Genomic DNA, 25,401 nt, shown 5'->3' on the forward strand with positions numbered 1-25,401 from the left:
TGGTTAGAGGCCTTCCTGAAGGGTGGCCTTCCTAACCCCTACACCAGTGTTAGTTTTGAAAATCTCTCCTAAAAGGAGAATACTAGAGGGCGGAGATGGGAGAACGACCTGCCTGGATAAAGAGAGATCCTGGAGCATGTCATGAAAGACAATGGAATCATACAGTTGGAAGGTAAACCTAAAGATGAGATAGAGACCGTATTGTTTGGGGAAAATAATCGTAGAAATAGAGAATCTAGCATCAGAATTCTCATGCTGGGCAAAGCAACCTAATACTGTAAAATAGGAAATGTGGAGATCTAGGAGTGGTGTGAGGCTGCAATAGTGGCATATTAAGACACAGAGGTGTGACAAATGAACCTAAAAAAAAAATGGGAAGACGATCTATAGGGCAGGACTTGGGCAAATTACAGGAACACTCTGAGGTTGATAAAGAGGAGGGATGCAGGTGTTGAGACCTGGTTAGAGTGGTGGAGACAGAACTGAGTTCCCCCGTCCCCCTGGTTCCTTATGGTTTTATTGGGCAACTCTCCCAATTACCCACTCTCTTAAAGATCAACTCAGAAAATATTTATTTTGGCTTGGGCCACATAAAAGTAGCGCATCACGGGTAGTGATTACACCTCCCAGAGTCTAATATAGATGTTCTTGTTTTGTTCGCTCAGTCTTGCAAGTCGAGGTACAGTGGTTTTGCTGTGGGCTTATCGCAATTGTTCAGCTTTTCTTGTACTTGCATGACGCGTCAAACAAGCAAAGGCACTTAGTCTGGTGCACAAATGTACCTGTTGGCAGTTGCACAGCCTCTGTTAACCCCTTGCAAAACTGTCTCTATAGCCTAAAATGACTCTACCGTGTAGTAATTAAAATAACATTAGAGTAGGTGGTGTCTTGGTCCAAAAGTCAAACAGCACATGGCTGTGCCTCTGGGTGTTGCTGAGTGAGGGTTGGCTGCAGTGCATACTTGTTGGCAGGTGCAGAGTATTCATTGAAGGCAATGCCTCCTTTTTAGTTTTTTACATTTCACACACTGCCTGGCAATCTGAGGACCTGGTTAGGTTTATAGACTTTAGGCTCTTGTGGCTGTTAACCTCCTCCCCTAGGGGCCAATCAGATCTTGTCATCGACCAATGGCTTCTTTTTTCTCTTTCCAGCAGTAGTCCTTGCCAGAGAACTTCCATGGGACCAGGACCTTCTAATTTGCATGTTACAGACCATTTGTATGCGTGTTTGTGCAGAAATGTGAGACCCTAAATCAAACTAATATTGTTACAGGGATATGCAGTTTGTTTCCCATAAGGAGCTAACGAAGAAATTGTATCCATATACCTGGGATGCTAACTATGCTTTTTTTGTACAAGCAAAGTGCTCTCTGGCTTAATAAAATAATTGTTTTGCGAAGTATGACGCGATACAGCCTTATCTAATGCGCTTTCCTAAAAAATACTATGAGGTGTAACTGCTTTTCCGCTTCAACCTTTTACTACACAAAGGAATTAGGGCAAGGCAGGGTCTCCCTCAGCCCTTGGGAATTTGTCGTTTTTGTAAAGAAAGTGATTGTTTAGAAACTCTGAAACATCTATTCATGACCTGTGCAAACTTAGATTAAATAAGAAATAGGCATTTGGGGCACTTTGTTAAAAATCTAAAAATCTGTATATGTTGAAGAGGAATGTAAGGAAGGCATGGTATCAACAGTAAGACAGTCACAAGTGACCACAGTTCAAGGGTGTTTATTGAACTTCAAAAAGGGTTTGAAAAATGCCCATCTAATCCTAAATCTACAGATGGGAGCATGCTACGACGATCCACTCTTAATGCAGTCCTAGTGGTGTCTTGTCAAAATAAAAGGGCCTATACTAATAAACCTATTGCCAATCCTTACCTCTAAATACAAATAGCGTGGGAACCAATGTTATGTAAAAGAAAGAAGTGATCAAAAAATGTGTCGGGATGTTCAGGCCGTTGGCCTCCCTTCCCTACGTTTGCAGCACAGGATAAAGCAGTACACTCAAGCTTCGCGCAGTCTCTGGTCTCTCTGGCACGAGGGCGCAGTTCGAACATTAGCATCATGGCCTTTTGTGCCCAAGTCTCTTTGCCTTCCAAAGCCTCTTCTTGCAGAGGGCCCGATGCGATGCAGAAACAAGTTCTTTTCCTCTCTGAATTTCACACGTACTCAATATCTTGGGCAATTATTCACCCCGGACTCCCCTCAGCCGGGCTCAGTGTCATGATGCCTACCCCCCGGAGCTCCAGGCCAGGCCCAGCACCCCTGGGAGCAGGCATCATGCCCCAGGGTAAAAGCCCAGCGGCCCCTTTATAGGGGCTCTTTGGACTCTGTCCTGGTGCCGTTGGCGCCAGGCTCATGTTGGACATCAGTCCTTGCGCCATAGGCGCCAGGCTCATAAAGGAAGGTGTTTTGTGCACTTACCTGATGCAGACCATGCTGCAAGATTCAGGCCTCCCTGAGACCTGAAAGGGACTATTTTTTTCATTGGGACTATTTTGCCACTCGGGCGTGGCCAGGGAAGGATACTTACCTGCAACTACTTAGGGGGCTATTTAAGCCACGCCCAGACAGTAGCTCACGCTTCGCGTTGTTCTGCATCCAAGCAGCTGAACGCTCACCGTGTCTGCTCCTGCATCTGGTCTCCAGCCACGCCCGCCTCGATCCTGGAACACCTGTAAGGAAAGAAGAGAAGAGAAAGGTGAAAACCAAGAATTTTATCAAACTTCTTACCTGCATCCGGAACCTTCCTGCCAGCGTTCCTCAGAAAAGACTTTCATTTAAAAGCACTGCGTTGCTCGCTGCAGCGCCGCGCTTCACTCACCTGTCCTCGGGAATTCTTCTGGCTCCACCGCGACTGTCTGCTCCGGTCGCCACATCTCTGCGCCTAGGGGAGAGAAGAAGAGACAAAAGGTGAGCAGAAGGAACATATGAGGAAAGCCTAATTTTCCGCCATAACACTTACCGGTCTTCTGTTGGTGGACCATTCCTCATTTCGGGTCGGCGCCGCTTCGTTGGCAGGTACCGCACCCCGGCCCCTATGGGGAAAGGACAAAAGACATTACTGGAGGAATATAAAGACATTAAGAGGGGTCACCCCCATTGCTAACTCACCTGAGTTTACCATCGGCAATTCAATCCCTCAACGCATCGCCTTCATTCTGCACCTGAAATAAAGGACAGATCACAGGTTAGGAAGGCAACAGAAAAGGAGGCTCAACACTTGAACTTTTGTAATCTTCATACTTGCGGCGTTCCGCTCGGAAAAGTCAAGTGGATTTTGCCAGCGCCATTCTGAAAACCAGTGAAGTAACTGGACAAACACGCGCCCCTGCACCAGAAGCAGGATGGAGAGTTCATCCTTTCAAACCATAAGGTGAGCTTCAACCGGGAATTTCGGAGGAAGTTAGAGAAGAACGAAGGGGTTAAGAGGGGAGCAAGCACACTATTCTGCAGACTGTTAATCCCCTTTCTCATCTGCAGAAAGATATTCCTACGGGCCAGACAAGCAAGATTTGAGGGTCCAGTTCAGTCGGTGTTCCGAGTTCTGCGCATCATGCTCGAAGAGGCCACAGCAACCCAGACTAGACCAGCGCCTCCGTGGGAGTCAGGTGAGCGTTACACTCAGATCCTTTTTAACACAATGTTCAATCAGTCTCCCTCCGCCGGATTCGGACCAATTTAATTTACTTTAACTCAAACTTGCTTTATCCCGAAAGCTTTCAATTGATCTCCCTCGTTCGGGCTTGGACCAACTTTCTCTATTTTGTCATCAACTTGCTTGGCAGTATCAACATCGAAGACTTTCAATTGTGCACTGGATTTTGCTTTACCCGTGCAGGACCACTTTGATGTACAGTTCTTTGCCACCCTTTCTCAACTCTCAGTTGGATACTTCACAAGACCTTCGAATGAGCACACCCGCAGTGCCGGACCACTCTGCCAAGGGTAATTCAAAGTTCAATCTCTCATCTGTTGTTCAATTTTACTCGCATTGGTTATCACATGCGTTTCATACACTTTTCGCTTCAGCGCTCACCATACAACGTTGCTGCTTGCAAACTTGGTTTCAACACAGACCGGTCTGGTATCAGTCTCCCCAACTCACCGGCTGTGTTGCTTTCACTGGCACTGCTTTGTTGTAGGAGCCAAGGACAGTACCACAGCGGCAGGCAAGTCTCTCCACCTTAATTATCGACGAAGCAGGGCCCTGTGTCCCTCCGACACACAATGCAGCATTCTTCAGCCTGGTTTCTGGGTCTTACGATTTCTATTCTTGAGGTTTCGTAAATCGTCAAAGGTCAAAGGCACTTCCCTCCTTGCGATCCCCTTCTGTTTTACTGTCTTTCTCCTCGTTTTAAACTGCTGTCTTGCAACTGCTGCTTCCTTGTGTGCTTTGCCTTGCTCAGTGTGTGCTCTCGTGCTCAGCCTTTTATCTGTGTGGGGAAGTGTAATGGAAGTCAGATGTAATGGAAGTCAGATGTGTGTGTAATGGTCAGTAATTGTCTGACCCTGCCTGACCATTGTATTGGGACAGGTCAGGTATACGGCTCGGGTGTTAGTCCATTTTCTCTCATAGCGAGCTGTCTGTGAGAAAGTGTTTGTGTTGTAAAGTTGGGGGGATGGCTTTGAGTTCCTAAGTATCCTGTTACAGGGAAGGGGATACCACGTCTCGCCATCCTGTATCCCACTCACCGAAGACCCCTCACCCGGTCCTTCTGCACTGGGCCACCCCCAGGAACTGCATCCAAAAGTGTGCTGGCCATCTGGATGACAGATCCCTGTGGACTAGCTGGTGAGACGCCTTCAGGTTTCTCACAGGAAGGAATGCTGGAAACGCCTTTTATTTTGGATTGATTACTGCTGCACCAAGGACGGAGTCTTAATTATCTCAATTTTGAAATAAATGTGTTGCCAACCTTGCTTGCTTCTTGGCAAGCTTGGAAAATCTGATAATGAGATATAATTTACTTAGTGCTGGCAGGAGCATGGAGCCTTGCTGAGCAGTAACCCTACGTCTTTAATCAAGGCTCTAAATCTGGACATGCCTCCACCATGCACGATCAATGGTGCAACACCTGTACCCCATGGAAAAATCACAGCTATTTTTGCAACATGTGTGAGGTGAAAAAGTCTCCTTGCAATTGTCTTGCTGCGGTTCTCCAAGCACAGTGAGTAGTGTGCTTGGATTTGGGGAAACTATTACTCAGATTGCTAATCGGGATGATATGTTACCTGTTGATAATAATTAATTATTGGATACGTACATTGAGTTTCAGAATGAAGTGATTGCTGTGAGGAGATGTACAATTAAGGAGGTACCTGAGAGAAATGTAGTTAATGTGTCTGAGCCCAATTTATCAGCATCACTGTTTTGGGAAAGAATATCGCAAGAACTGCACAAACAATAAGCAGTGAAAATAAGCGATGAATCATCTTCAATACCTAATGCTCCACATATGAATCAAATCGCAATATGCCTGAAAGCACTAATGGCTGGATGCATTTTAATACAAGCATCACAGAAGAAGCAGCAAGTACTATTGGAAAGAATACTTGAGAGGGTGGATGTTAGCCTGGTAATGGATAGTCCTGGCTTGGCTGCACTACACTGTAGTGTATTATAATTGCTTAGTTGAGTGGATTTCTGATTAGATTTCTCTATTTCCAATCTTGTGGAAATAGTCAAACGACAGCAAAGTGTGAATAAATCGGTTTTAATACATCCGAGGGTGAGAATTACTTTAATTTGCACTGCAATATCGATGGTTAGTGGATTGCAATCTCAAAAACGGAACAGGAAAAAGCAAAACAATAGATGGTCGAGGAAAAGGACAAAAAAAGTCAGCAAACCTCCTAAAATAAATACATAAATAGTTAAAAGTCAAGGATAGACGTAAGCCACTTGCCCAAACTTCCATCATGAGAACTGTCAATGATGGAGATCAAAGGGAAGTTTTTACTGCAGGACAAGAAGCAGCTGAAAAATAAAGGGAGTGGAAAGCCTACAAAAAAGCTCTACCGACTGGACAATTGGGTCACCGGCACTAAAGATAGGGATGAGTTATGTGAGATTATTATGTCTCCTGACTGTTGGCTTCATGACCAACCTGTAACGCCCAAGCTGCGTTGGAGGCAATGGTTGAAGAATCGATTTATGATAATACTGGGAGCTAGCTGCAGGCCGGATGTTGCCCTGATGGCCGGAGGAGGAGACGGGCGAGGTGTGGCGTGGAGCACCTTTAATTAGCACCAAGCTCTGAGCACAAGTGGAGCTGGCTGCTGGGCGGGCTGTTGCCCTGCTGATTGCCTGACTGCCTGCAGGCTGCCTGTTTGCTTTGAGCCCGGAGCGGTGGGAACTCATTCGAGTACAGGTGCTTAGAAGTAAGCAAGTTAGCGTGACTGGGAGCTGGCCGGGTACCAGCTTTTGCCGTTTACCATTTTGCTGCTTGCGACACCTGCAGGGACGGGACCCACTGTCTCAACGTTTTGTGTGTTTTGGGGAGTTTTGGGCTTTCTGTCATTGGATTCGTGGTCATGGTCAATATTTGTATTGGTCGTTTCCCAATTAGGCTCAAACTCACTGGGGGTAACAGTCCTACAGTGTTAGTCAGGTCTTGTCTCCCCAAATTGAATGTAGATGATCTACCGCGTAGGCTGAAATGGCAGCCTAATCACCATGAGAAGCTTTTGAAGGACATAATTCGGGGGAATTAGCGCAAGCTAGATATTTTGTTGGTCGAGCAGGGGGTCCAGGGATCAATTTTGTCTTTTTTTTTTTTCTACTTTAATGTTCTACCTGGCAGGTACTTTTACGAACATGGCAAGTGAAGGGAGTGAGATTTATTCATTTATTAGGATTTTTAAAGCGCGCATCAGCCCAGAGGCATTGTGGCGCTGTTACAGCAGGCATGTTTAGATATAACAGTAGGAAAAATATCATATCTGGTTACAATGTAGTAATGCAGAATGTACAAGAGCTCAATGTAATCTGTTTGCCAGATTAAAGGACCCTCTAGCTTCTAGAAGGGATATTGTTTGTGACCGAAGAATTTTCAAGTAGGTTATTGGGGAAAGACAATGGGATATCGAAGCAGAAGCCTGGGATGAATGGGTTAATGCGTCTTCGAGGAATGATTCTAGATGCTTTTGGGAGATCGTAAACAATGGTCCTTTTTTATAGATTCCAGCGGAATGGCGTGGATGCCACGGTCTCGGATGAGGCATGGGTGGATCATTTTACATCTTTGTGTAGTGCAGGCCCTGAAGAAGTTCTCCATGAGTGGCTGTCAATCTGGTCAACGTCAATGAATTTGGGTGGAGCTCTTGGTGAATGGACGAACTTCTCTTAGAGGAGGTTCGATCTGCCTTAATTTGCTAGTTTAGAAATGGGGCCCCAGGATCCGGTAATATTCCAGCTAACTTTTCTTTGTGAGCCGATCTTTGGGACCCTGTTTTGACCGTGGGTTTTAATGCAATTTCTGCTAGGTGCATGGTCCCGGTTTCTCAGTCCTAAACTGCATTCAACCGATTTTATAAGAAAGGGCCCAGGTAATCTCCAGCGTTTTATGGGCCCTCTGTCTTCTTGATTCGGTCTGCAAATCTTTTGGGCGGGTCCTATTAAAGACACTTCAAATCTGGGCTGAGAGTGTTGATATTCTTTCCTCCATCCAGCTTGGTTTTAGACCAGGTTTGGGAACTTCGGAACAGTCCCTGAATCTTTATTTGGTGGTGGCACGTTCATTGTTTATCAAAGAAGAGCCTATTTCTCTTGCCTTCATGGATCTGAGCACGCTCTTTGATAAGGTCAATCGTTTGAAGCTTTGGCACGTGCTCAGATCCATGAATTTCCCAATTGTTCTGATAGACTTGTTAGTTAAACCAAGGCTTGTTTGAGAGGTCGGGCACAAGGGGGTTGCACAGCCTTTTTCTCTGTGGAGCAGGGCGTGCGTCAGGGCTGTGTCCTGGCGTCTTTGTTATTCTGCTTGTACATTAATAGATTGTATGGAAATTTGTTAAAATCAACCAGACATTCCAAGGCTGGGTAGCAGGGTGCTTCCCCTGCTAGCATATGCGATTACACAGTACTTCTGGCACTTACTCCTCATGCATTAAAGCGGCTAATTGATGCTTATACCTCATTTATGATTTTGCTAGACTTTAAAGTAAATGTAGGCAAATCGGCAGTGATGGTTTGCCAAAGAGGAGAGCATCCACTTCAGTTTGAAGCCATGTTTAGCAGGGAAGAGCCGATACCTAGAGTCCAAAGTTTTGATTATCCTAGTGAGATTTGCCTCCAATGTTCGCCCTGAACTGCATGTGTGTAAACAAACTGAGATTTAAGCAGGCCATGGGGGAGTTGCTAGAGCAGGTACAACCGGTTTATTTGACACTCGGAATATATAATGGGAATGCGGCCTAAGTCGCAAGATATGGTATGGCCTTGTGGGACTATAGCAATGTAAATTCAATCCAGGTGGTCGAGAATATATTCTTCAAGAAGGTACTGAGGCTTCCGGGTTTGGCAGCCAATTTTGCAGCTCATTAGGAATTGGGGTGTATGTTCATTAGTGACATCATTTCATCCCAGCCAGTATGCCATTGGCTCAGACTTTGGGGTAATGCAAATGCTGTTTTGTCCCAGGAGTTAATCACATTTTTGGTGAACAAGAATCCCATCTGAAAATCCCTTGGTTGAAGTTTGTTAAAGCCAAGTTGGCAGATGTTAACTTAGTTCATCTGTTTCCCCCCCAGGTATTCTTTCGGCTGGCCCTCTTGGAGGTTCGAAATTAAGTGTTTGCCACCATCTAGTGGAGGAAAGAGTCTGGAGAGATATTGAAACCGGCTAATAGAAGGCATATGATCATTGGAGGGCCTGCAATTCAAAGGTATTTGTTATGGGTAGTGAACCCCTCTCTGCGCGTCCCTATAACTGGGGTGCGTTTTAACTGCATTTGTTTGAGATGCGGCGACAGCCTGGTCCAATGACACCTTGATTCGCTCTTATCTTTTGTGTAACTCACCTAGAGAAGATCTGGCACATTTCTTATTTTTTTGTCCTGCATACTCTGGGGGGGGATCACATTAAAATTAGTTTTGTGGGACATGGGGTTTTTACAGTTTGAACCTGCCTTATTATATCAGTTGTGGGCTGATTCACCATGTATGGGTTGGGCACTTTTATTATATTTAAAGAATGTTTAGGTTTAACGAAGTGTTTACTGAACTCACTGGAAACATGATTTATTATTATTTGAGTTTTTTATATATGAACCTTGTTTTATATTGTTGTTCAGCATTTATATAACGCCCTATATATCATTGGTATGATCTCAAAGCGCTTGTAGGTTGAACGCCCTTGTGGACCGCAGTCCAGGTCATTCGAGAGAGTAGGGTAGGCTTGGGTGCACTCAATATGTTTGCAGCTAGTGTGATTGCCTGATGGTAGCTGCATCCTAACATTAGGTGGGGTGCTAGTGAGGGATCAGTCGAATGTGTGCAGTCGGGTGTTTGGTCTCCGAGATTGCATTCTGGCGGCATTAGGCCTGTGTAGGATGTTTGTGTGCAGCTAAGCCGATTGTGTTAGTGGGGTATAGCTGCGTTCTAGCAGGATGTTGAGGTACTCATGGAGTATTGTTTGTATGTGTGCAGCTAGGCCGAAATTGATTGAGGGGTATAGCTGCACTTTGTGTGTTGGTGTAAAGTAGAGAGTGAGCATAGCGGTAGGAGGGGTGAGTGTCTGGATTGGATGATTTACTTTTACAAGCCCACTATTCCTGGATTACATTCTGGATCTGGACGAGCTGGCAGTGGTTTCGCGATAGCGTTACTCTGAGGTAGATTCACAGATGGGGCTGTGGTAAGTTATGTTTCGCTCGGTCAGAGGGTCCTTATTCATAGAGTTAGCACTGTGTCTTTGCAGTCCATTTTCCAGGTCTCTGGTTGTGGTTTATGGTGGGATGCAGGGTCAGTCTAGGCAGAATACTTGGTTATAGGACAGGAGATATCTATCTTGCACCAACGTGGTCACAACTGAGGCAGTGATGCTAAAGGACAGGCTGGACGTTTGTCAGCCGGCTGTGACATTAGTCGGCTGGCTGTAATTATTTTCCAGAGTAAGGTCGTTGAAGTCATGAATCATAATGTTGGTGGGTTTCACCGGCCCTACATGGACCTAATCATGGTTTACGGAAAGAGCCAGGTTTGTAGAGCTTTGCGGAACGCCATTTAGTCTTGGATGTCTCGAATGAGCGGAGGGAGAGTCGGACCAAACCTGAGAAAGCGGCCCCTCCAATCCTAGTTCAATTGTAAGCTGGAATCGTTAGTAGGAGGGCAGTGCTTGACCTCTGGGTGTGTGCTGGGAGGTAGGGTTTAATCTGCTCTTGTAGGTAAGCTGGGCGGGTCATGTGCACTGCTCGGTGGGTAATGCACAGGATTTTGAAAGTGGCCCTTCGTCCAACGGGGAGCCAATGAAGGGTGCAGAGAGCGGGGGAGATGTGGTCCCTGTGTCCCAGAGCAAGGAGGAGTTTGGCGGCAGCGTTTTGGGCTCTTTGGAGTTGAAGTTGGTATGCCGCTGCACCCAGGTATAAGGAGTTGGCATAGTCCAGTCTCGACATCACAGTGGACATTATAGCGGCGAGTCCGTTGGGGCAGGTGAGATAAGGGAAGATGCGTCTCAAGAGTTTGAGGTGGTAGTGACAGGATTCTGATACTTTGTTGATCTGATGGGAGAGGGTTAAGCCAGAGTCCATAGTGCAGCCAAGATTTTTGTTTTGACTATATTGGAGGTGGGGGGGGGGGTGCCAAGAGAGGGGGGCATGGGAGAGGTTGCGGAAGAAGTGCGGCCTTGCCACACACCTTGATTTTGTTTTATTTGGGTTCAGAAGGAGGTGGTTTCTCGTCATCCATTGGTCAGTATCTCTGAGGCAGGCTTCATGGTCGGGGCTTGGGTTAGGGCTTGTTTTGGGGATTCTCAGGATAATTTGGGTATCGTCAGTGTAGTTGTAGCAGGTGAGGTTGTGTGTGCGGATGATCCCCGGTAGAGTTGTCAGAGGTTGAAAGGGAGAGCAGAAAGGCAGGCCGCTTGGGGTACTCCAGTGTTCATGGTGCGAGCGGTTGAGACAAAAGGGGAAATGAAAGTGATTTGTTTCCTGTTGTTGAGGAAGGAGGCAATCCATTTGATTGCCGAGCCTTGGATTCCTGTAGAGTGGAGTCGGTCAAGGAGGATAGGATGGTTAACCTTGTCAAAGGCTGCTGACCGATCAAGGAGAACCAGCGCTGCACAACCCTCCGAGTATGCCGCAACTTTGAGATCCTCCCAGATCGAGATCAAGGTGGTTTCTGTTCCATGGATCGTCCTGAAGCCTGATTGAGCGGGGTCGAGTAGTTTGTTGGATTCTGTGAAGCGGTTGAGTAGAGCGTACGCAGCACGGTCAATGAGTTTCGCCAGGAATCTGATGTTGGAGCTCGGCCTGCAATTCTTGGGGTCAAGGGGGTCGAGAGATGCCTTCTTTAGAAGCGGTTTGACATGCGCTATTTTAAACGCCTCAGGAAAGATCCCAGCGGTGAGGGAGTCATTTAGTATGGACCTTGCTAGTTCTCCTGCAAGTCGAGGAGAATATTTCTTTCAGAAAAGAGGCAGGGTAGAGGTTAAGGGGGGGGGGATCCAGAGGGTCTGCTGCCAGATAGATCAAGGAACTCGTCTCTTAAGATGGGGTTGAAAGAGTCGAAAGATGGGATTGCGGTAGTTGAAGCAATGGAATCCGGAGGGGCTGGTGTGGGGCAGGGGATGAGGGCGGAAAGTTTGGTATTAAGGGTTGCCATCCTGTCTAGTGATGTGTTGTAGAAATGCAGCTAGAGGGAGTCGCAGAGGGTTTGCGTGGGCGATGTCTGGGTAGTGGTGCAAGTGGGTTTCACGAATTCGGAGATGATCCTGTGGAGCTCTTAGCTGCTGTTGCGACAGTTCAGGATTTTTTTGTTGTAATTTTCGCCTTTCTGAGCTCGGATTTGTAATTATGGTGGTGGCGTGCAAACATATATCTGCTGACAGTAGTTTTAGATGTTCGCTATTTGCGCTCAAGAATTATTTTGGCTTTTGAAAGTCTTCAGGTGAGGAGTGAACCATTTGGGGGACGGTCCATTGCGAGAGGGTGCTGGGCGTGAGGGGGTCAGAGGAATTAGTGATCCTTTAAGCCAGGAGTCAAAGGATTCGATGGTTGAGGGTCTATCTGAGGTCGCCGGTGCTTGGAGACTGTGTAGCAGGGTTTCAGCTAGGTCAGGTAATAACCTGACTTTTTCAGTATTTATGATCATGGGCGAGGCCCGGGAGAGTCGTGGGTGGAGGGGGTGGTGTGTGGACAGAGAAAGGGATGCCGGAGTGGTCTGTCCAGATGAGCGGTATGGGACTAGATACAGACACAAGGTCATAGGAGCTGAAGATTGCATCAAGGGTGTGACAACCGGAGTGGGTTGGACCAGTGGTATGTCGGGAGCGGTTGAGTGCCTCCAGACACATCGAACAAGATATTGAAGTCACCCAGTAATGTGAGTGTTGGGTTGTTTACCTGAATGGTAGCTAGCGAGTCACAGAGATTGTTGGCAAAATGTGTGTCATATCCAGGGGGTCTGTATAGGAGTAGGAAGCTGTTGATGGTTGAGAGAGTTTTACTAGAAGGGATTCAGTTAGCATTGCATATCTGGGTTTTCGGTGAGTGAGATGGCGAAATTAGGTTTGTAGAGGATCGCTACTACGCCACCTCTGGAAGGTCTGTTGTGGGGGATAAGTGAGTAGCTAGGGGGGAAAGCCTTGTGCGCGACTGGTTCATAACCGTCGTTTCATTGCTGAAAATTAGGTCAGGATTGTCAGAGATTTCTTGCCACAGAGCAGGCATTGAAAGGAAGCAGGAGAGGTGTAGTTATTTTGTTGACGCTCGTGGCTAGAAGGGCTTGTTTGGATGAAGAGGCAGGGGGTAAGGAGATAGTCATTGCGATGGAAGGTGTGGTCGGATCAGTCTCGATGGCTGCGACTGGCTGCAGATTTGTAGTGGGGGTTGGGGACATAAGTGCTCTTTGAGCAGGGTGAGTGGGTTTGGTCGATGGGGAGCGGGAACAGTAGGCGGGCGGTGGTAGTTATGTGGGAGATGTGGTGGGGAGGATCAGGGAAGGGAGACAGGGCGGTGATTTGTGCACCTGTGGTGTGCAGGGTCAGGAAAGTTGCTGCTTGTGGATAGAGTCTGGAGGGTGCTAGGGGTTTCGGTGTACTGGCTAGGAGGTCGAGTTAAAGAGGGTGCAGATGGGGGGAGGCAAAGGGGGGGCCTAATGGCAGGGCTGGAAAAGGATAGTAAGTTGAACCGATGAAGAGCAGGTGAGGTATGGAGAGACGAGGGAGAGGGCTGGTCTGCTTTTCCGCGCTTATTGCGTTTGGATGCAATAGGGTTGTGAGAGAGGGTAGGTGGGTCGGAGGGAAAAGGGGATGAAGCAACGGTTTTAGAAAGTGCAAGACGTGCTGCTTTGAGATGGAAAGGGTTTGAAGGGTGAGGTATGAGGGGGGAGGGGTTGGATGTGTGGGTGATAGCGCGAGAGGGTTTCACAGGTGAAGAGGGGGAGTTGCTGAGCTGTGCGGAGTTCGGGGGGTGGAGTTGTCTTCGTGGGTCTGTGCTGTGAAAGACGCTGGGATTTCGGAGGAGTGGTGTTGGTGGAGAGGAGGTGTGGGACTAGTGTGTGTGGGGGGAATGGATGGAGTTGGTGGAGGGTTGGTGTGGCGTGGAGCTTTACACAAGTGGGCAAGTGTTAGTACAGGGGGCAAAGGGGTTTTGGCAGGGGTGTGGTATGCTGAGGTTGGTGGGACTGGTCTGGGGGGGTGGGAGTTCCTGCGAGATCCCACGAATGTCGCGGTAGTGGCGAGGTGCTCTTGTTTGGCACGCCAGAGAGCTCCTCTGGCTTGAAAGTTGGAAATAGCGCTGGGTGCATGAGTGGGGGCTAGGGGGGTCATTCTCAATAGATGCCTGGGGGTAGAGGGAGGGCGAAAGGGGGGGTTGGGTTGAAATGTGTGGGATGAGTGATCATTTTGGCATCTCTATAAGCCTTAACTTAAACTATATAAGTGATAATGGTTCACTGAAGGGTCACCTACAGGTTAACAGCCAGGGGAATAGGCTAAGATGGAACTATGGCCACATTTGCAAGATTAATTACCTAATTATAAGACCCAGAACTATTGAGTTACTATGGGGGAATGAATGGAAATATGATGGTAAATAGACTGTCTGAGTTGTTGCAATTGAACTTGGAAAAAGACCACGAGGAAATCAGCTGGTTGTGCAAATGCTAGGTACAAAATGATCTCCACATACAGCTATTAGAGAACTTAGAAGAAGTATTAGTAAGGTTCATAGTAATTTAACTGCATCTGTTGAAGCAAAACAAAGAACTATAACTCATCTAAACACAAAATACAAGAACGGGTTGTGTTGCTACAAAAACTCCTTGTATAATGTGCAATGGCAATTAATGTACTTCACAATAAGAAGCAACGATATCACATTTTGGAGATTGGTAAATATTTACCGTAACCATAGCGATCAAACAGTGATTAGCCCAATAAGTGAGATTCAATGGGAAAAACAAATTAATGAATCATATTATATCCACAACCGCTCTGATGCAAATTGTGGTGTGAAAGTAAGAACACATTGTCGATATCCGTTTGATGAAGATTACTTTTATAAATGCATTCTGGACCTTCGTTCATTAGTTGCTACTGGCCCTGATGGGTTAATTGAATAAAGTTTTTTGGAGTTGCCCCGGGCGATGGACAAATCTTTTAAACATATTCTATAAACGGATATATACAATTGCCATAATACCTAGTGCCTTGAGATTATCTTAAATTATACCTATCCATTAGAAGGGCCCAAGAACTGACCCCACTAATTATAGACAATTGGCTTCACAAGACGTCATTGAAATATATTTCAGAGTTTGATTCTATGTGAAATGGTTGCAAGTGAAACAATTGTTACCTCCAAATCAGACTGGCTGTAGAGCTGGTCATGGAACATACAATAACATCTGGACCTTGACATGGACCTTGACATTTTCTATATCTAATGTAAAACTGGAATCCGGGGACAAATTGTATCTAGCATTTGTGGATTACAAATCTGCTTTTGATGCTGTGGACAGGAGCAGGTTGTGGCGGAAGCTGGAATCCTGGGGCATGCCATACCATCTGTTATGTTTCACTGTATAGTTGTCTTATAAATGATTTGTCGGGATTCGCCTAAATGACAACGGAGAGTCATCTAAATGCATTTGCACTAACGACAAATTGAAACTGGCGTATTGGCACCCCTACTGTTTAACGTATATATAGCTGACTTCGATAACCATGTTAAATGTGCGAATAACTACCCACCAAAAATCAATAGTAAGCATTGTTCGGAAAGACTTCTCTAAATGCGACTTTCAAATGGATTGTGTACACCCACGTATTCCTTATCTTTGATATTCTCCAGCATTGGATCGTTCATGGATTCACATGCTGTGTGTGGATTCACATGCTGTGAATATTCCCAGTCGTCAGGCTGGGAACCTCGGTCTCTTTAACCTAGCGTTTTCCTATGGAAAACTTCGACACTTTAGTGTCCTATCAACGTCCTTTTTGGGTGCTTTAGTCCCCACCGATAAAACGTAGGCTATAAATAGCCCCGCCCCCGCGGCTTCCCCTCAGATTTCAACCGTCTCCAAACTGTTGGGATCACCTCGTGTTTATGTTTTTGCACGTGCATGTGCTCTTTTGCATTTTGAGATGGCTTCTGGGGCTCCGAAGAAATATCTGTTCCGGCCCTGTGCGACTTGTGGGTTGAAGAAGGTTTATGAGGGTGACTGGCATATGGATTGCCTCTACTGTCTTTACCCTCATCACTCTGCTGACTCTTGCGAGATCTGTAGAGGGTTTTCGCAAAAGACTCTTAAGGACCGCAATCGGCGGTTGGTTTGTTGGCTTAATGAAGGCACCTACCCGGCCTCGGAGGTGGGGTTGGTCCGGAGCCTGTCCTCAGAGTGGCCTGTGCAGTCGGCGGAGCATTGCCGGGCGGCGTCAGCCGAGCCTCTGGCTAAGAAACCTTGTCTTGCTCCTGTGTCGGAGGTGGGGTAGAGCGGTAGAACCTCTTCGAGTAAGCAGCTGTCGAAGTGGGCTTCTTAGTCCAAGCATGGTTGGTCGGACCATTCCCGAGGGTCTGATGGTAGGCCCGAGAAGTCGGCGTCGCAGGAGAAGGCCAAGAAGGACTCCTCGTCGAAGCATGCCTCTTCGGGGGACCGTCACAGGTCGTCCTCTAAACACCGGTCCAGCGCTGCCAGGCTCGCCTGCAAAATCTACACCACAGGTGGCGGTTCCGACGACTTCCGCGTCGACGGGGTTCCGTTGTCGACGGTTGCTCTCCCATCTACAGTTCCATCATCGACGGTTGTGTCATCGGCTACGGCGACAACGGTGTAGGCGCAAGGCCCAATGTTTTTCTCGTCGTCGAAGATGGACACGGACGGTTTGTTGCCGACGAGTGAGGCTTGGCAGTCTTCCGCTTTTGACTCGCTTCTGCCGGACACATTCTACATCAGGAGCCAGCAGTTTTTTCTGTCATTGGAGGTGGACGACGACCGGGAGCCGGTGTTGGGCCCATCGGCCTTGGGACTGCAGAGTGTTGGACCATCAACGTCGGTGGGTGTGGGTGCTGGTCCTGCTAGTTACCCACTGCCGAACCCGCATTCTATGCTCTCGCTCCAGGTTCTGTCCACGCTGCAATCATTGCTAGGCCAGCTGGATGCGAGGTTGCCTCCGCTGAGTGGGGTCCCGGTGGGGCCTGTCATGGAAGTGGCTGGTGTTCCGCCGTGTTCATTGGCCACGGCTGGGTTGCCGCGGCCTGTGAGTGAAGATCGTCCATCGTGAATTAACGGAGTCGGATAGTGTGCCTCGAGACACCATGTCTACTGGTTCGTAGTCGCTGACGAGGGTCCATGCGTGGGATACGGACGGGGAGGTGGAACAGCCCCGCAGTCCGGTGCAGCCTTCCCCTCCCAATGATGTTGGGGCGTTCCACGCCATGATGGCAAAGGCGTGTGTGGAATTTGGGCTGACGCTTGAAGAAGAACGGAAGGAGTGTTTCCTGTTCGATCACATGGCAAAGAGACGAAAAGCGGTATTCTCTGTGCCTATTCTGGACCACGTGTGGCAGGAGGGCCTGCGCACGATGCAGCATCCCTTTTTCGGAACCGGCTGTCAAAGGGAGGCTGGAGAAAAAGGTTTAGGCCCCAGACTCTACCCCGAAGTGCTTAGTGTCACAGCCCACTCCTGAGTCTGTGGTGTCGGCGGCGGCCAGCTGTAAATCCCGGGCAGTGAAGCCAGGAGACAGGATGCCTTCGGGAAGAAGGTTTTGACTGTTGGGGCGATGACGGTGAAAGCGGCCAATTCCTTAGTGATCATGGCACGCTATGATCGTGAGATGTGGCATCGGCTCGCACCTATTTTGGAACATCTGCCGGAGTAGCACTGCAAGACCGCCAGCCATGCTTTTGGTGCGTGAAGGGGAGGAAGCTTACAATCACGGTAATATTGCTGTGGACCTAGCAGAGTCCGGCTTTAAGCAGATTAACAACGGCGTTGTGCTGCGTTGCCAAGCCTGGCTTAAGTGCACAGACTTTCGCCCGGAGGTGCATTATAAGGTTCTGGACATGCCCTGTGAGGGGGAGCAGTTGTTTGGCTAGAAAATTGATGAGGCCCTGAAAGGGATGAAGGAAGACACAGAGACTGCTAAGTCATTGGGGGCTTTGCAGAGTGGGTGCTCTTTTTGCTCCTTTCGACCATCCCGGGGGGCTTCGGGTAATGCTCGGTTTGCTTCGACCAGAGACCAGGGTTACGGTCGGTCAAGTTATTCATCCCAGGGGTATCGGACAGCGGCGCAATCGGTGCAGAAGAGTCAGGACTTTCAGGCCCAGCGGAAAAGGGGTTTGCAACCCTCCACCTCTAAGAGGAGGCAGTCTAAACCACAGCAATGACTGCATTCAAGACAATCTACTGGGGGGCAGGGTGGCGATGCACGTGGACGAGTGGTGCAAGATTACATCGGACCGTTGGGTGTTGGACACAGTGCGTCTGGGCCACTCGCTGGCGTTCAAGTGTTCCCCGGTTTCCATTCCTCCAGTGTACGCCGTGCAACCACACCTTCACATCCTGCGGCAGGAGGTTGTGCTTATGCTACAGAAAGGGGCTATAGAATGGTTCTGGTGGCCGAGAAAGGCCAAGGGGTTTATTCCCGCTACTTTGTGGTGAAGAAACCCAACGGCAATCGGCGGACCATTCTGGATCTTCGGGTGTTGATGTTGAACAAGACTCTGCAATGCCTGAAGTTCAAGATGCTCACTCTTCAGGAAGTTATCCGGTTGGTGCAGCCGAACGAGTTTCTGGCATCTCTGGATTTACAAGATGCATACTTTCACATTCCCATACGTCGACGGCACCACAAGTTTCTGCGGTTTGTCATAGGCGAAGATCATTACCAGTTTCGGGTACTCCCGTTTGGTTTAAAATCGTCCCCCAGGACAGAAGTGTTTGGCCCCAGTGGCGGTGTGGCTCCGACGGGAGGGTCATCACGTATACCCATACCTGGATGACTGGCTGGTACGAGGCTCGTCATCAGGGGAGGCACAAAGTCTAGGGGCTACCATGCAGCTGTTGCAACGGCTAGGCTTTGCCGTAAACTTCGAGAAATCCTTTCTGTCACCTTCCAAGGACGTGGTGTTTCTGGGAAGCTCCTGCGAAGGGCAGCAGAGTGGAAGATCGGCGCAAGGGTGTCGGTCCAGACCTACATGTCGCGGCTGGGGGCGATGGCGTCCTGCATTCCTCTGTTGCCAAACTGTCTCTTCATTAGGCCAGTACAAGAGTTCTTCACGGACCGGTGGGCTCAGAGTCGCGGCTCTTGTTGAGATAAGTTGGTAATCGACGGCGCTCTGGTGGAGGCTCTTCGCTGGTGGCAGTGCTCGGAAAATCTGGTTCGGGGCATGCTGTTGCTGGAACCGGAGTTCCAATTTACAATTGTGGCGGATGCCTCTCAGACAGGATGGGGGGTGCATTTCGGCGGCTCACAGGTTCAAGGCCTGTGATCTCGGGTGGAGTCTCGGTTCCACATCAATGTGCTCGAGATGAGAGCGGTACATTGGGCCCTAAAATCGTTTCTGCCACGCATATGCGGTTCAGTGGTGAGGGTGTTGACAGACAATACCACCACAATGTTTTATCTCAGGAATCAGGGGGGGCACGCATTCCAGGGTGCTGTCGAAAGAAGCACAGGAACTTTGGCATTGGGCTCTGTTGCACGATATTGGCATTGTGGCGTTTCATCTGCTGGGAGTGTTGAATGTGGAGGCAGACGCGCTCAGCAGGGATGTAGGCCAGCTCCATGAATGGCAGCTGAAGGAGCAACACATGCCCATGATCTTCCAGAAATGGGGCCATTCTCCGTTGGATCTCTTCGCAACGAGGGAGAACAAGCAGTGCAGGGAGTCCGCCAGCAGGTGGGCTCACCCGAGTCTCTGAGGGATGCGTTCTCGTTCCCATGGATGGGCCGCTTCGCATATGCCTTTCCTCCATTTCCGCTCATCCGGCGGACTCTCCAGTGGATTCGGAGATGCCCATTCCATGTGATTCTGGTGGCTCCGTTCTGGGCCAGGCAGCCGTGGTTCTCGGATCTTCTTCACCTGTCAGTGGCAGAGCTGATTCGGTTGCAAGTGATGCCAGACCTTCTGTCTCAGGACAAGGGTGCAGTGCGGCACCAAAATCCGGGATCCCTCAGCCTGACGGCTTGGCTCCTGACTACTCCGAGTTTGACCTGCTAAGGGTTTCCAGTGACTGTCGCCGGATTTTGGAGGCGGCAAGAGCACCGTCCACGAATGTCTCCTATGCATATAAATGGAAAAGTTTTTGTGTGTGGTGTAAGGGCCAGCCGGGGGTGGACCCTTTGAACCTTTCCCCTGAACAAGTTCTTCCCTACCTGTTGCAGTTGGCGAAAAGGGGACTGGGGACATCATCCAATAAGGTACACTTGGCAGCGATTTCTAGATTTACTCGGAGGCGACATGAGGCTCCTCTGTTTAGTGATCGCCTAATCAAGCATTTCTTGAAGTGTTTGTTTCGTACTTTTCCTCCGGTCAAGAAGTTTGTGCCGGTGTGTAGCCTTAATGTGGTGCCTTCGGGGTCTGATGAGACCGCCCTTTGAGCCACTGTCGATGGCTCCTTTGCAGTTTCTGTCATTGAAGGTGGCTTTTCTGGTGGCCATTACTTCGGCCAGGAGGATATCAGAGTTGCAAGCATTGTTGGTGGACCCCCCCATACTTGAGGTTCTTGAAGGACAAGGTTGTGTTGGCTACCAATCCGCACTTTATCCCTAAAGTGGCAACGACATTTCACAAACTCTCTTCTATTGTTTTGCCCTCGTTTTTTGCTTCAGCATCCACGCCTGCAGAACGGACATTGCATTCGCTGGACGTAAAGAGGGCGTTGAAGTTTTATTTGAATCGTACTCATGATTTCAGGAAATCTAAGCAGCTATTTGTGGATTATGGGCCGTCTGTCAAGGGACAGGCCATCTCCAAGCAAGGACTGGCTCGTTGTGTGTCCTCTGCGGTTTCGTTCTGCCGCACTAAAGCTGGGAAGCCTTTGGGAAGGACTCCGAAGGCACACTCGACGAGGTCTACGGCTTTGTTGGCAGCATTCTGGTCGGGGATTCCGCTGGTGGACATTTGCCAGGCGGCCTCCTGGGCATTGCCGCATACCTTTACCAGACATTACTGTCTGGGCCAGCAGCATGGTGATGATGTGCTGGTGGGACGGGCGGTCCTGCAACGCCTGTTTCAATAAGGTAAGCCCCGCAGCGTCAGGGTGTTTATTGTTTGAACTTCATCACTGTATGGGGTTATTGGTCTTATGTATGTGATTCTGTTTCTGTATTGGTTTGCCTTTGCACTCCACCATGCATGATTGGTACTGCTATGTAATCTATTCACAGCATGTGAATCCATGAAAGATCCAATTCTGGAGAAGGGAGTAGTTTCTTACCTGTAACTCCATTTCTGCAGCGTTGGTATCTTTCATGGATTCACATGCGCCCTCCGGCCGCCCCTGCAGGCAAACCTGGTTTGGGTTCCTCTACTTTGGAGGTTAAAATCTGAAGGGAAGCTGCAGGGGCGGGGCTATTTATAGCCTACATCCTATTGGTGGGGACTAACGCACCCAAAAAGGACGTTGATAAGACACTAAAGTGTCGAAGTTTTCCATAGGGAAATGCTGGGTTAAAGTGACCGAGGTTCCCAGCCTGACGGGGAATATTCACAGCATGTGAATCCATGAAAGATACCAACGCTGGAGAAATGGAGTTACAGGTAAGAAACTACTCCCTTCCAATATCTAGCTTTGCTGCTTCGGAAAAAAATTTCAGCAGGGGGCACTGTGCGTCGAATCCTGTCGACTCGATGACCCTCGGAGGCCTCTGTCTTGATGTCGACGTCACCGAAGGTATATGTAGCAGGCACAGCACCCGTTAGCTACAGTTCAGTTTTTCTGCGCTTACGCTCTCGGATACGGTATGCTTCGTTCCCCGAGAGGAAAATCTTCAATAATTTCTTCGAGAAAATTTAAAATCTTCGAGAGATGGCTTCGTCATTGGCGTCTTCCACTCCCAAGTCAGGCTTCAAGAAATGCTGTGACTGCGTTGCAAAGATGTCCGTTACAGACCCACATAGAATATGTCTGTCGTGTCTGGGGTCGACTCATCCTGTCATCGGAGTGTGAGGACTGCCTGTCCATGACGGCGAAAACCCTCCGAGAGCACAGGGTGAAGCTTGCGGCAGGTAGGTCCCAAAAGTCCCCTTCGACCCTATCAAAAAAACAACAGACCTTGGACCGAGTCGAACAGTTTCTCCTCGCTGCAAAAAGACCAAACGATAGAAACTGCGCCATAGATCACCATCTTCCTCGTCTTCCAGTTCATCACCGGAACGGGTCATTTGTCCCACTAAATCTGCCTCACCGGCCCAGTGGGAAGAGTTTAGATAAAAAATGTTAAGGTGTTGTAGAACGCGGCCTTGACCCCTCGACTACACCGAAGAGCCATGCTCCAGTCGAACGACCTCACAAGCATAAAAGCTGTACGTCTTCGGACCCGGCGGGCAAGACTCATCGAGAGCGGTCAAAAGACCCCTCGAGTCGAGGAAAAGTCCCCTCAACGCTGAAAGACTCGGCGCCATCAGGGTCGATAGGTGCGTCATCGACGCCATTGGTGCCGAAAACTAGTGAAAAAACATCTACGCTTCGAGCACCGAGCTCCTTGACGCCTCATATGTCGAAGCTATCGACGCAGCCTTCGAAACGTCGGCTACAATTTCGGCTCCTTTGACCACTTATATTATGACACATACTACAATGGAGAAGATGTATACTCCTTTTCCCAAATCTGACTTTCAAGTTCCTCTCCTCTATTAATGAGGATGCAGAGGAATCCTCTGACGAATCTAGACCTTTTGGTCTACAGTATGGGACACCATCAGTGCACCATCAGTGCCTGAGGCATTAATTTCAGAAGAATCTCGAATAAAAAAATGTACAGGAATGCCTCCATGATGCCAGTGGGTTAGACGCCTCACCAGAGGTGGAGTTCGACAGGGCAGACCCCGGTGATCATGCAGAAGTAACATACAGGCAATTGATGTCTAGGGTTATGGAATATATGGGTTGGTCAAGACCAGCTAGAGTCTTTGAACAAGACGATTTAACTGATATCTTGGACAGGGGACCCCAAGAGGAAAGTCTTACAAAGGCGTGTAGCTAGCAACTGGCAGCCACTTGTGGTTATTCCGGCCGTCAACAAGAAGTTGACTTCAAAATATAGAGTTTCAAACTTGGATCCATTTTACTTGTCAAACATCCAACACCAGAGAGTCTGGTAGTTCAAGGTGCCACCTCAACCAGTAGGCAGAATGCCTACCCTACAATTCCACTCGATAGGGACGATAAGCGTTAAGATCCCCTGGCCAAAAAAGTTCGGCTGGGAGTATGGCCTTGAAATTGGCTAATGCTATGTGCACGCTGGCAAGGTTTGCTCACACCCTTTGGGAGTGCATTTCCATGGCGCCCGACCATTTGGGAGGAGCGAAACAGGTTTTTAAACTTTGTCAAGGATAAGAAAGATCAGTGGCGTAACACAAGATCTGCCCCCCCCCTTCCCGCGAGCCATGCTGAGGGGACCCCCCCAGCCCCAACTCGGCAGCAAATCACGGGTCGTGCCACACTCTGGCCCGGCCTAGATTAGCACGCTTGCGCAATACGCATGAACGTGCTGCTGACGGGGTATGCCGCAGACTGCACTAGGAGAAAGATATAAATGTGTTTTAATGCAATATACAGCACACCGTCTGAGAAAAATTGGCTAAAAAAGCCAGTGTTTGCTATTGTTTTGTAGGGTAACACCAATCCAATACATGCAAGTTACCAACAGTGCACAGGAACATTAATGATTTGCTATTAAAAATGCATGCCACAATGAAAACCTGTCCAACTGGCTGCACAATGTAGACCAGTGTAGACACGTAATAACATTACAGTAAAGCATGCCAGGCCACATTTAGACATACCTAGACTGGTTGCACCAAAATGCCAGTCGAAGCAATAACACTCATCAAGAAGAGAGCACACATTCAAGACTGCGTCTCTGCGGCCTCGAACAACACAGCCAAACTCTTTAAAACCTGCCAATCCTGTTGCAGTCTCTACCTCTCCTGTTCTCGCAACAGACCCTCTGTACAGCTTTGGCCTCTCACTTCTCCACTAAAACTCAGGAAATCCTGTTTATCTCTTCTTCCTCTCTCGGCCCCCCTTTGGCCATCTCTCCCTCTTCTCCTCCTTTCTCCTCTTTCTCTCTAACACCTGACAAGCTTTCTAGACCAGTCCCATCTATGGAAGTGTTGTTGAAACAGGTGCTCGCCCGCTCCTCCAGAACCATCAAGGACCACCTTGCTCCGGCCTTGGCCGATTTTTGTAATCATTCTTTTCCCACTGGAACTTTCCCCTCTCCCAAACTCTTGGAAAAGCTCTCCATCTCCCAGCTTACTCTCCAAGCTGAATCTGTTGGTTGTCTCCATGACCATCAGTCTGGCTTAAGAGCTGCTAGAGGCACGGAAACTGCTCTCCTGAACACCTGTGAAGATCTGATCTCTAACCTTGATTCCAGCATTCCTTCTGTTCTCATGCTCCTTGAACTTTCCTCTTCTTTCGACACAGTCAACCACGCCATCCTGATCATTCGACTCTGTGAGAACCTGGGCATCATGGATCAGGCCCTGGAGTGGCTGACCTCCTTCCTCTTGGACCGCCCCTCCCAGGTCCAATTTGCCCCCTTTCTCTCTGCCACCTCTCTCGACCTGTGGCGTTCCCCAGGGCTCTATCCTCTTACCCTGGTTTTTCAACCTCTACTTGGCCCCTTTGGCCCACCTGATCTCTACCTTCACCTCTAACTTTCAGTGTTATGCGGATGACAATTAGCTTTCCTTCAAGCTCCCCTCGGTCTCCTCTCCTCTCTCGCTCATTCCTGGTGTCATCTTCAACTCCACTCTCTCTCTCTCTCGCTCCTCACATCTCGGACGTCGCCAAAAAGTCCCACTACCAGCTGCACCTCTTCAAAGGGACTCTTCCCTTTCTCACTTTCCTCCAGAAGCTCACTGTCTCCAGAGCCCTGGTTCTCTCTAGGCTGGACTACTGCAACAACCACTTTCTCAATCTGCCTTCCTCTACTCTCCGCCCTTTGCAACTAATCCAGAACAGGACTGCGAGACGTATCCTTGGCCTCAAGCCCAAGGACTGTATCTCTGCAGCTATGAAATCTCTCCACTGGCTCCCGGTGGCTGCAAGGATCAAGACCCTTTGCATTGTCCACAAGGCTTTATGCGGCTGGGGATCCACACTACATCCAACGCTCTCTTCCAAAATACCTTCATTCTCAAGCCTTAAGGGTTAGATGTTTCTCCAGGCCTCTGGAATGGCCTCCCTGCTCCTCCCAAACTTGAGCCGGACCACTTGAAGTTCCAGAAGCAGCTCAAAACGTTCCTCTTCTCCTCTGCTTTCTCTCTCTCCCTCCCCTGCTGACCTACCTGTCTGCTGTACCAACTGGTTGCTTGGCTACCCTCAGTCTCACTGAGTCCAGGCTCTTTCTTGATTAGTCACCCTTGCACTGCCTCTGGCCCTACAACGCAGTTAGGGGCTGTCACTGTAACCCTACAGTCCCTTGTTTTCCTTGCACAACCCAGAGCCGCGCTCCCCTGGCTGCACTTACTCAGAGCATTGCTGCCCTGTTTTCCCC

The 25,401-nt window shown here is 48.7% G+C and overlaps 1 protein-coding gene across 4 annotated transcripts in view; it reads left to right on the forward strand.

The window, feature by feature from the left end:
* Positions 1-25,401, forward strand: part of INPP5K (inositol polyphosphate-5-phosphatase K) — a 697,161-nt gene that overhangs the window by 145,171 nt on the left and 526,589 nt on the right. For 2 of the 4 annotated variants that reach the window (XM_069615422.1, XM_069615421.1), the window contains one exon: positions 8,759-8,892. The exons of the other annotated variants lie outside the window; for them this stretch is intronic. The gene's annotated coding sequence lies outside the window, so the exon portion shown is untranslated. The remainder of the gene's footprint in view (positions 1-8,758; positions 8,893-25,401) is intronic. 4 annotated transcript variants of the gene reach the window in all.

The sequence above is a fragment of the Ambystoma mexicanum genome, chromosome 9, assembly GCF_040938575.1.
Source record: "Ambystoma mexicanum isolate Mex_15411 chromosome 9, UKY_AmexF1_1, whole genome shotgun sequence".
Lineage (NCBI taxonomy): Eukaryota > Metazoa > Chordata > Amphibia > Caudata > Ambystomatidae > Ambystoma > Ambystoma mexicanum.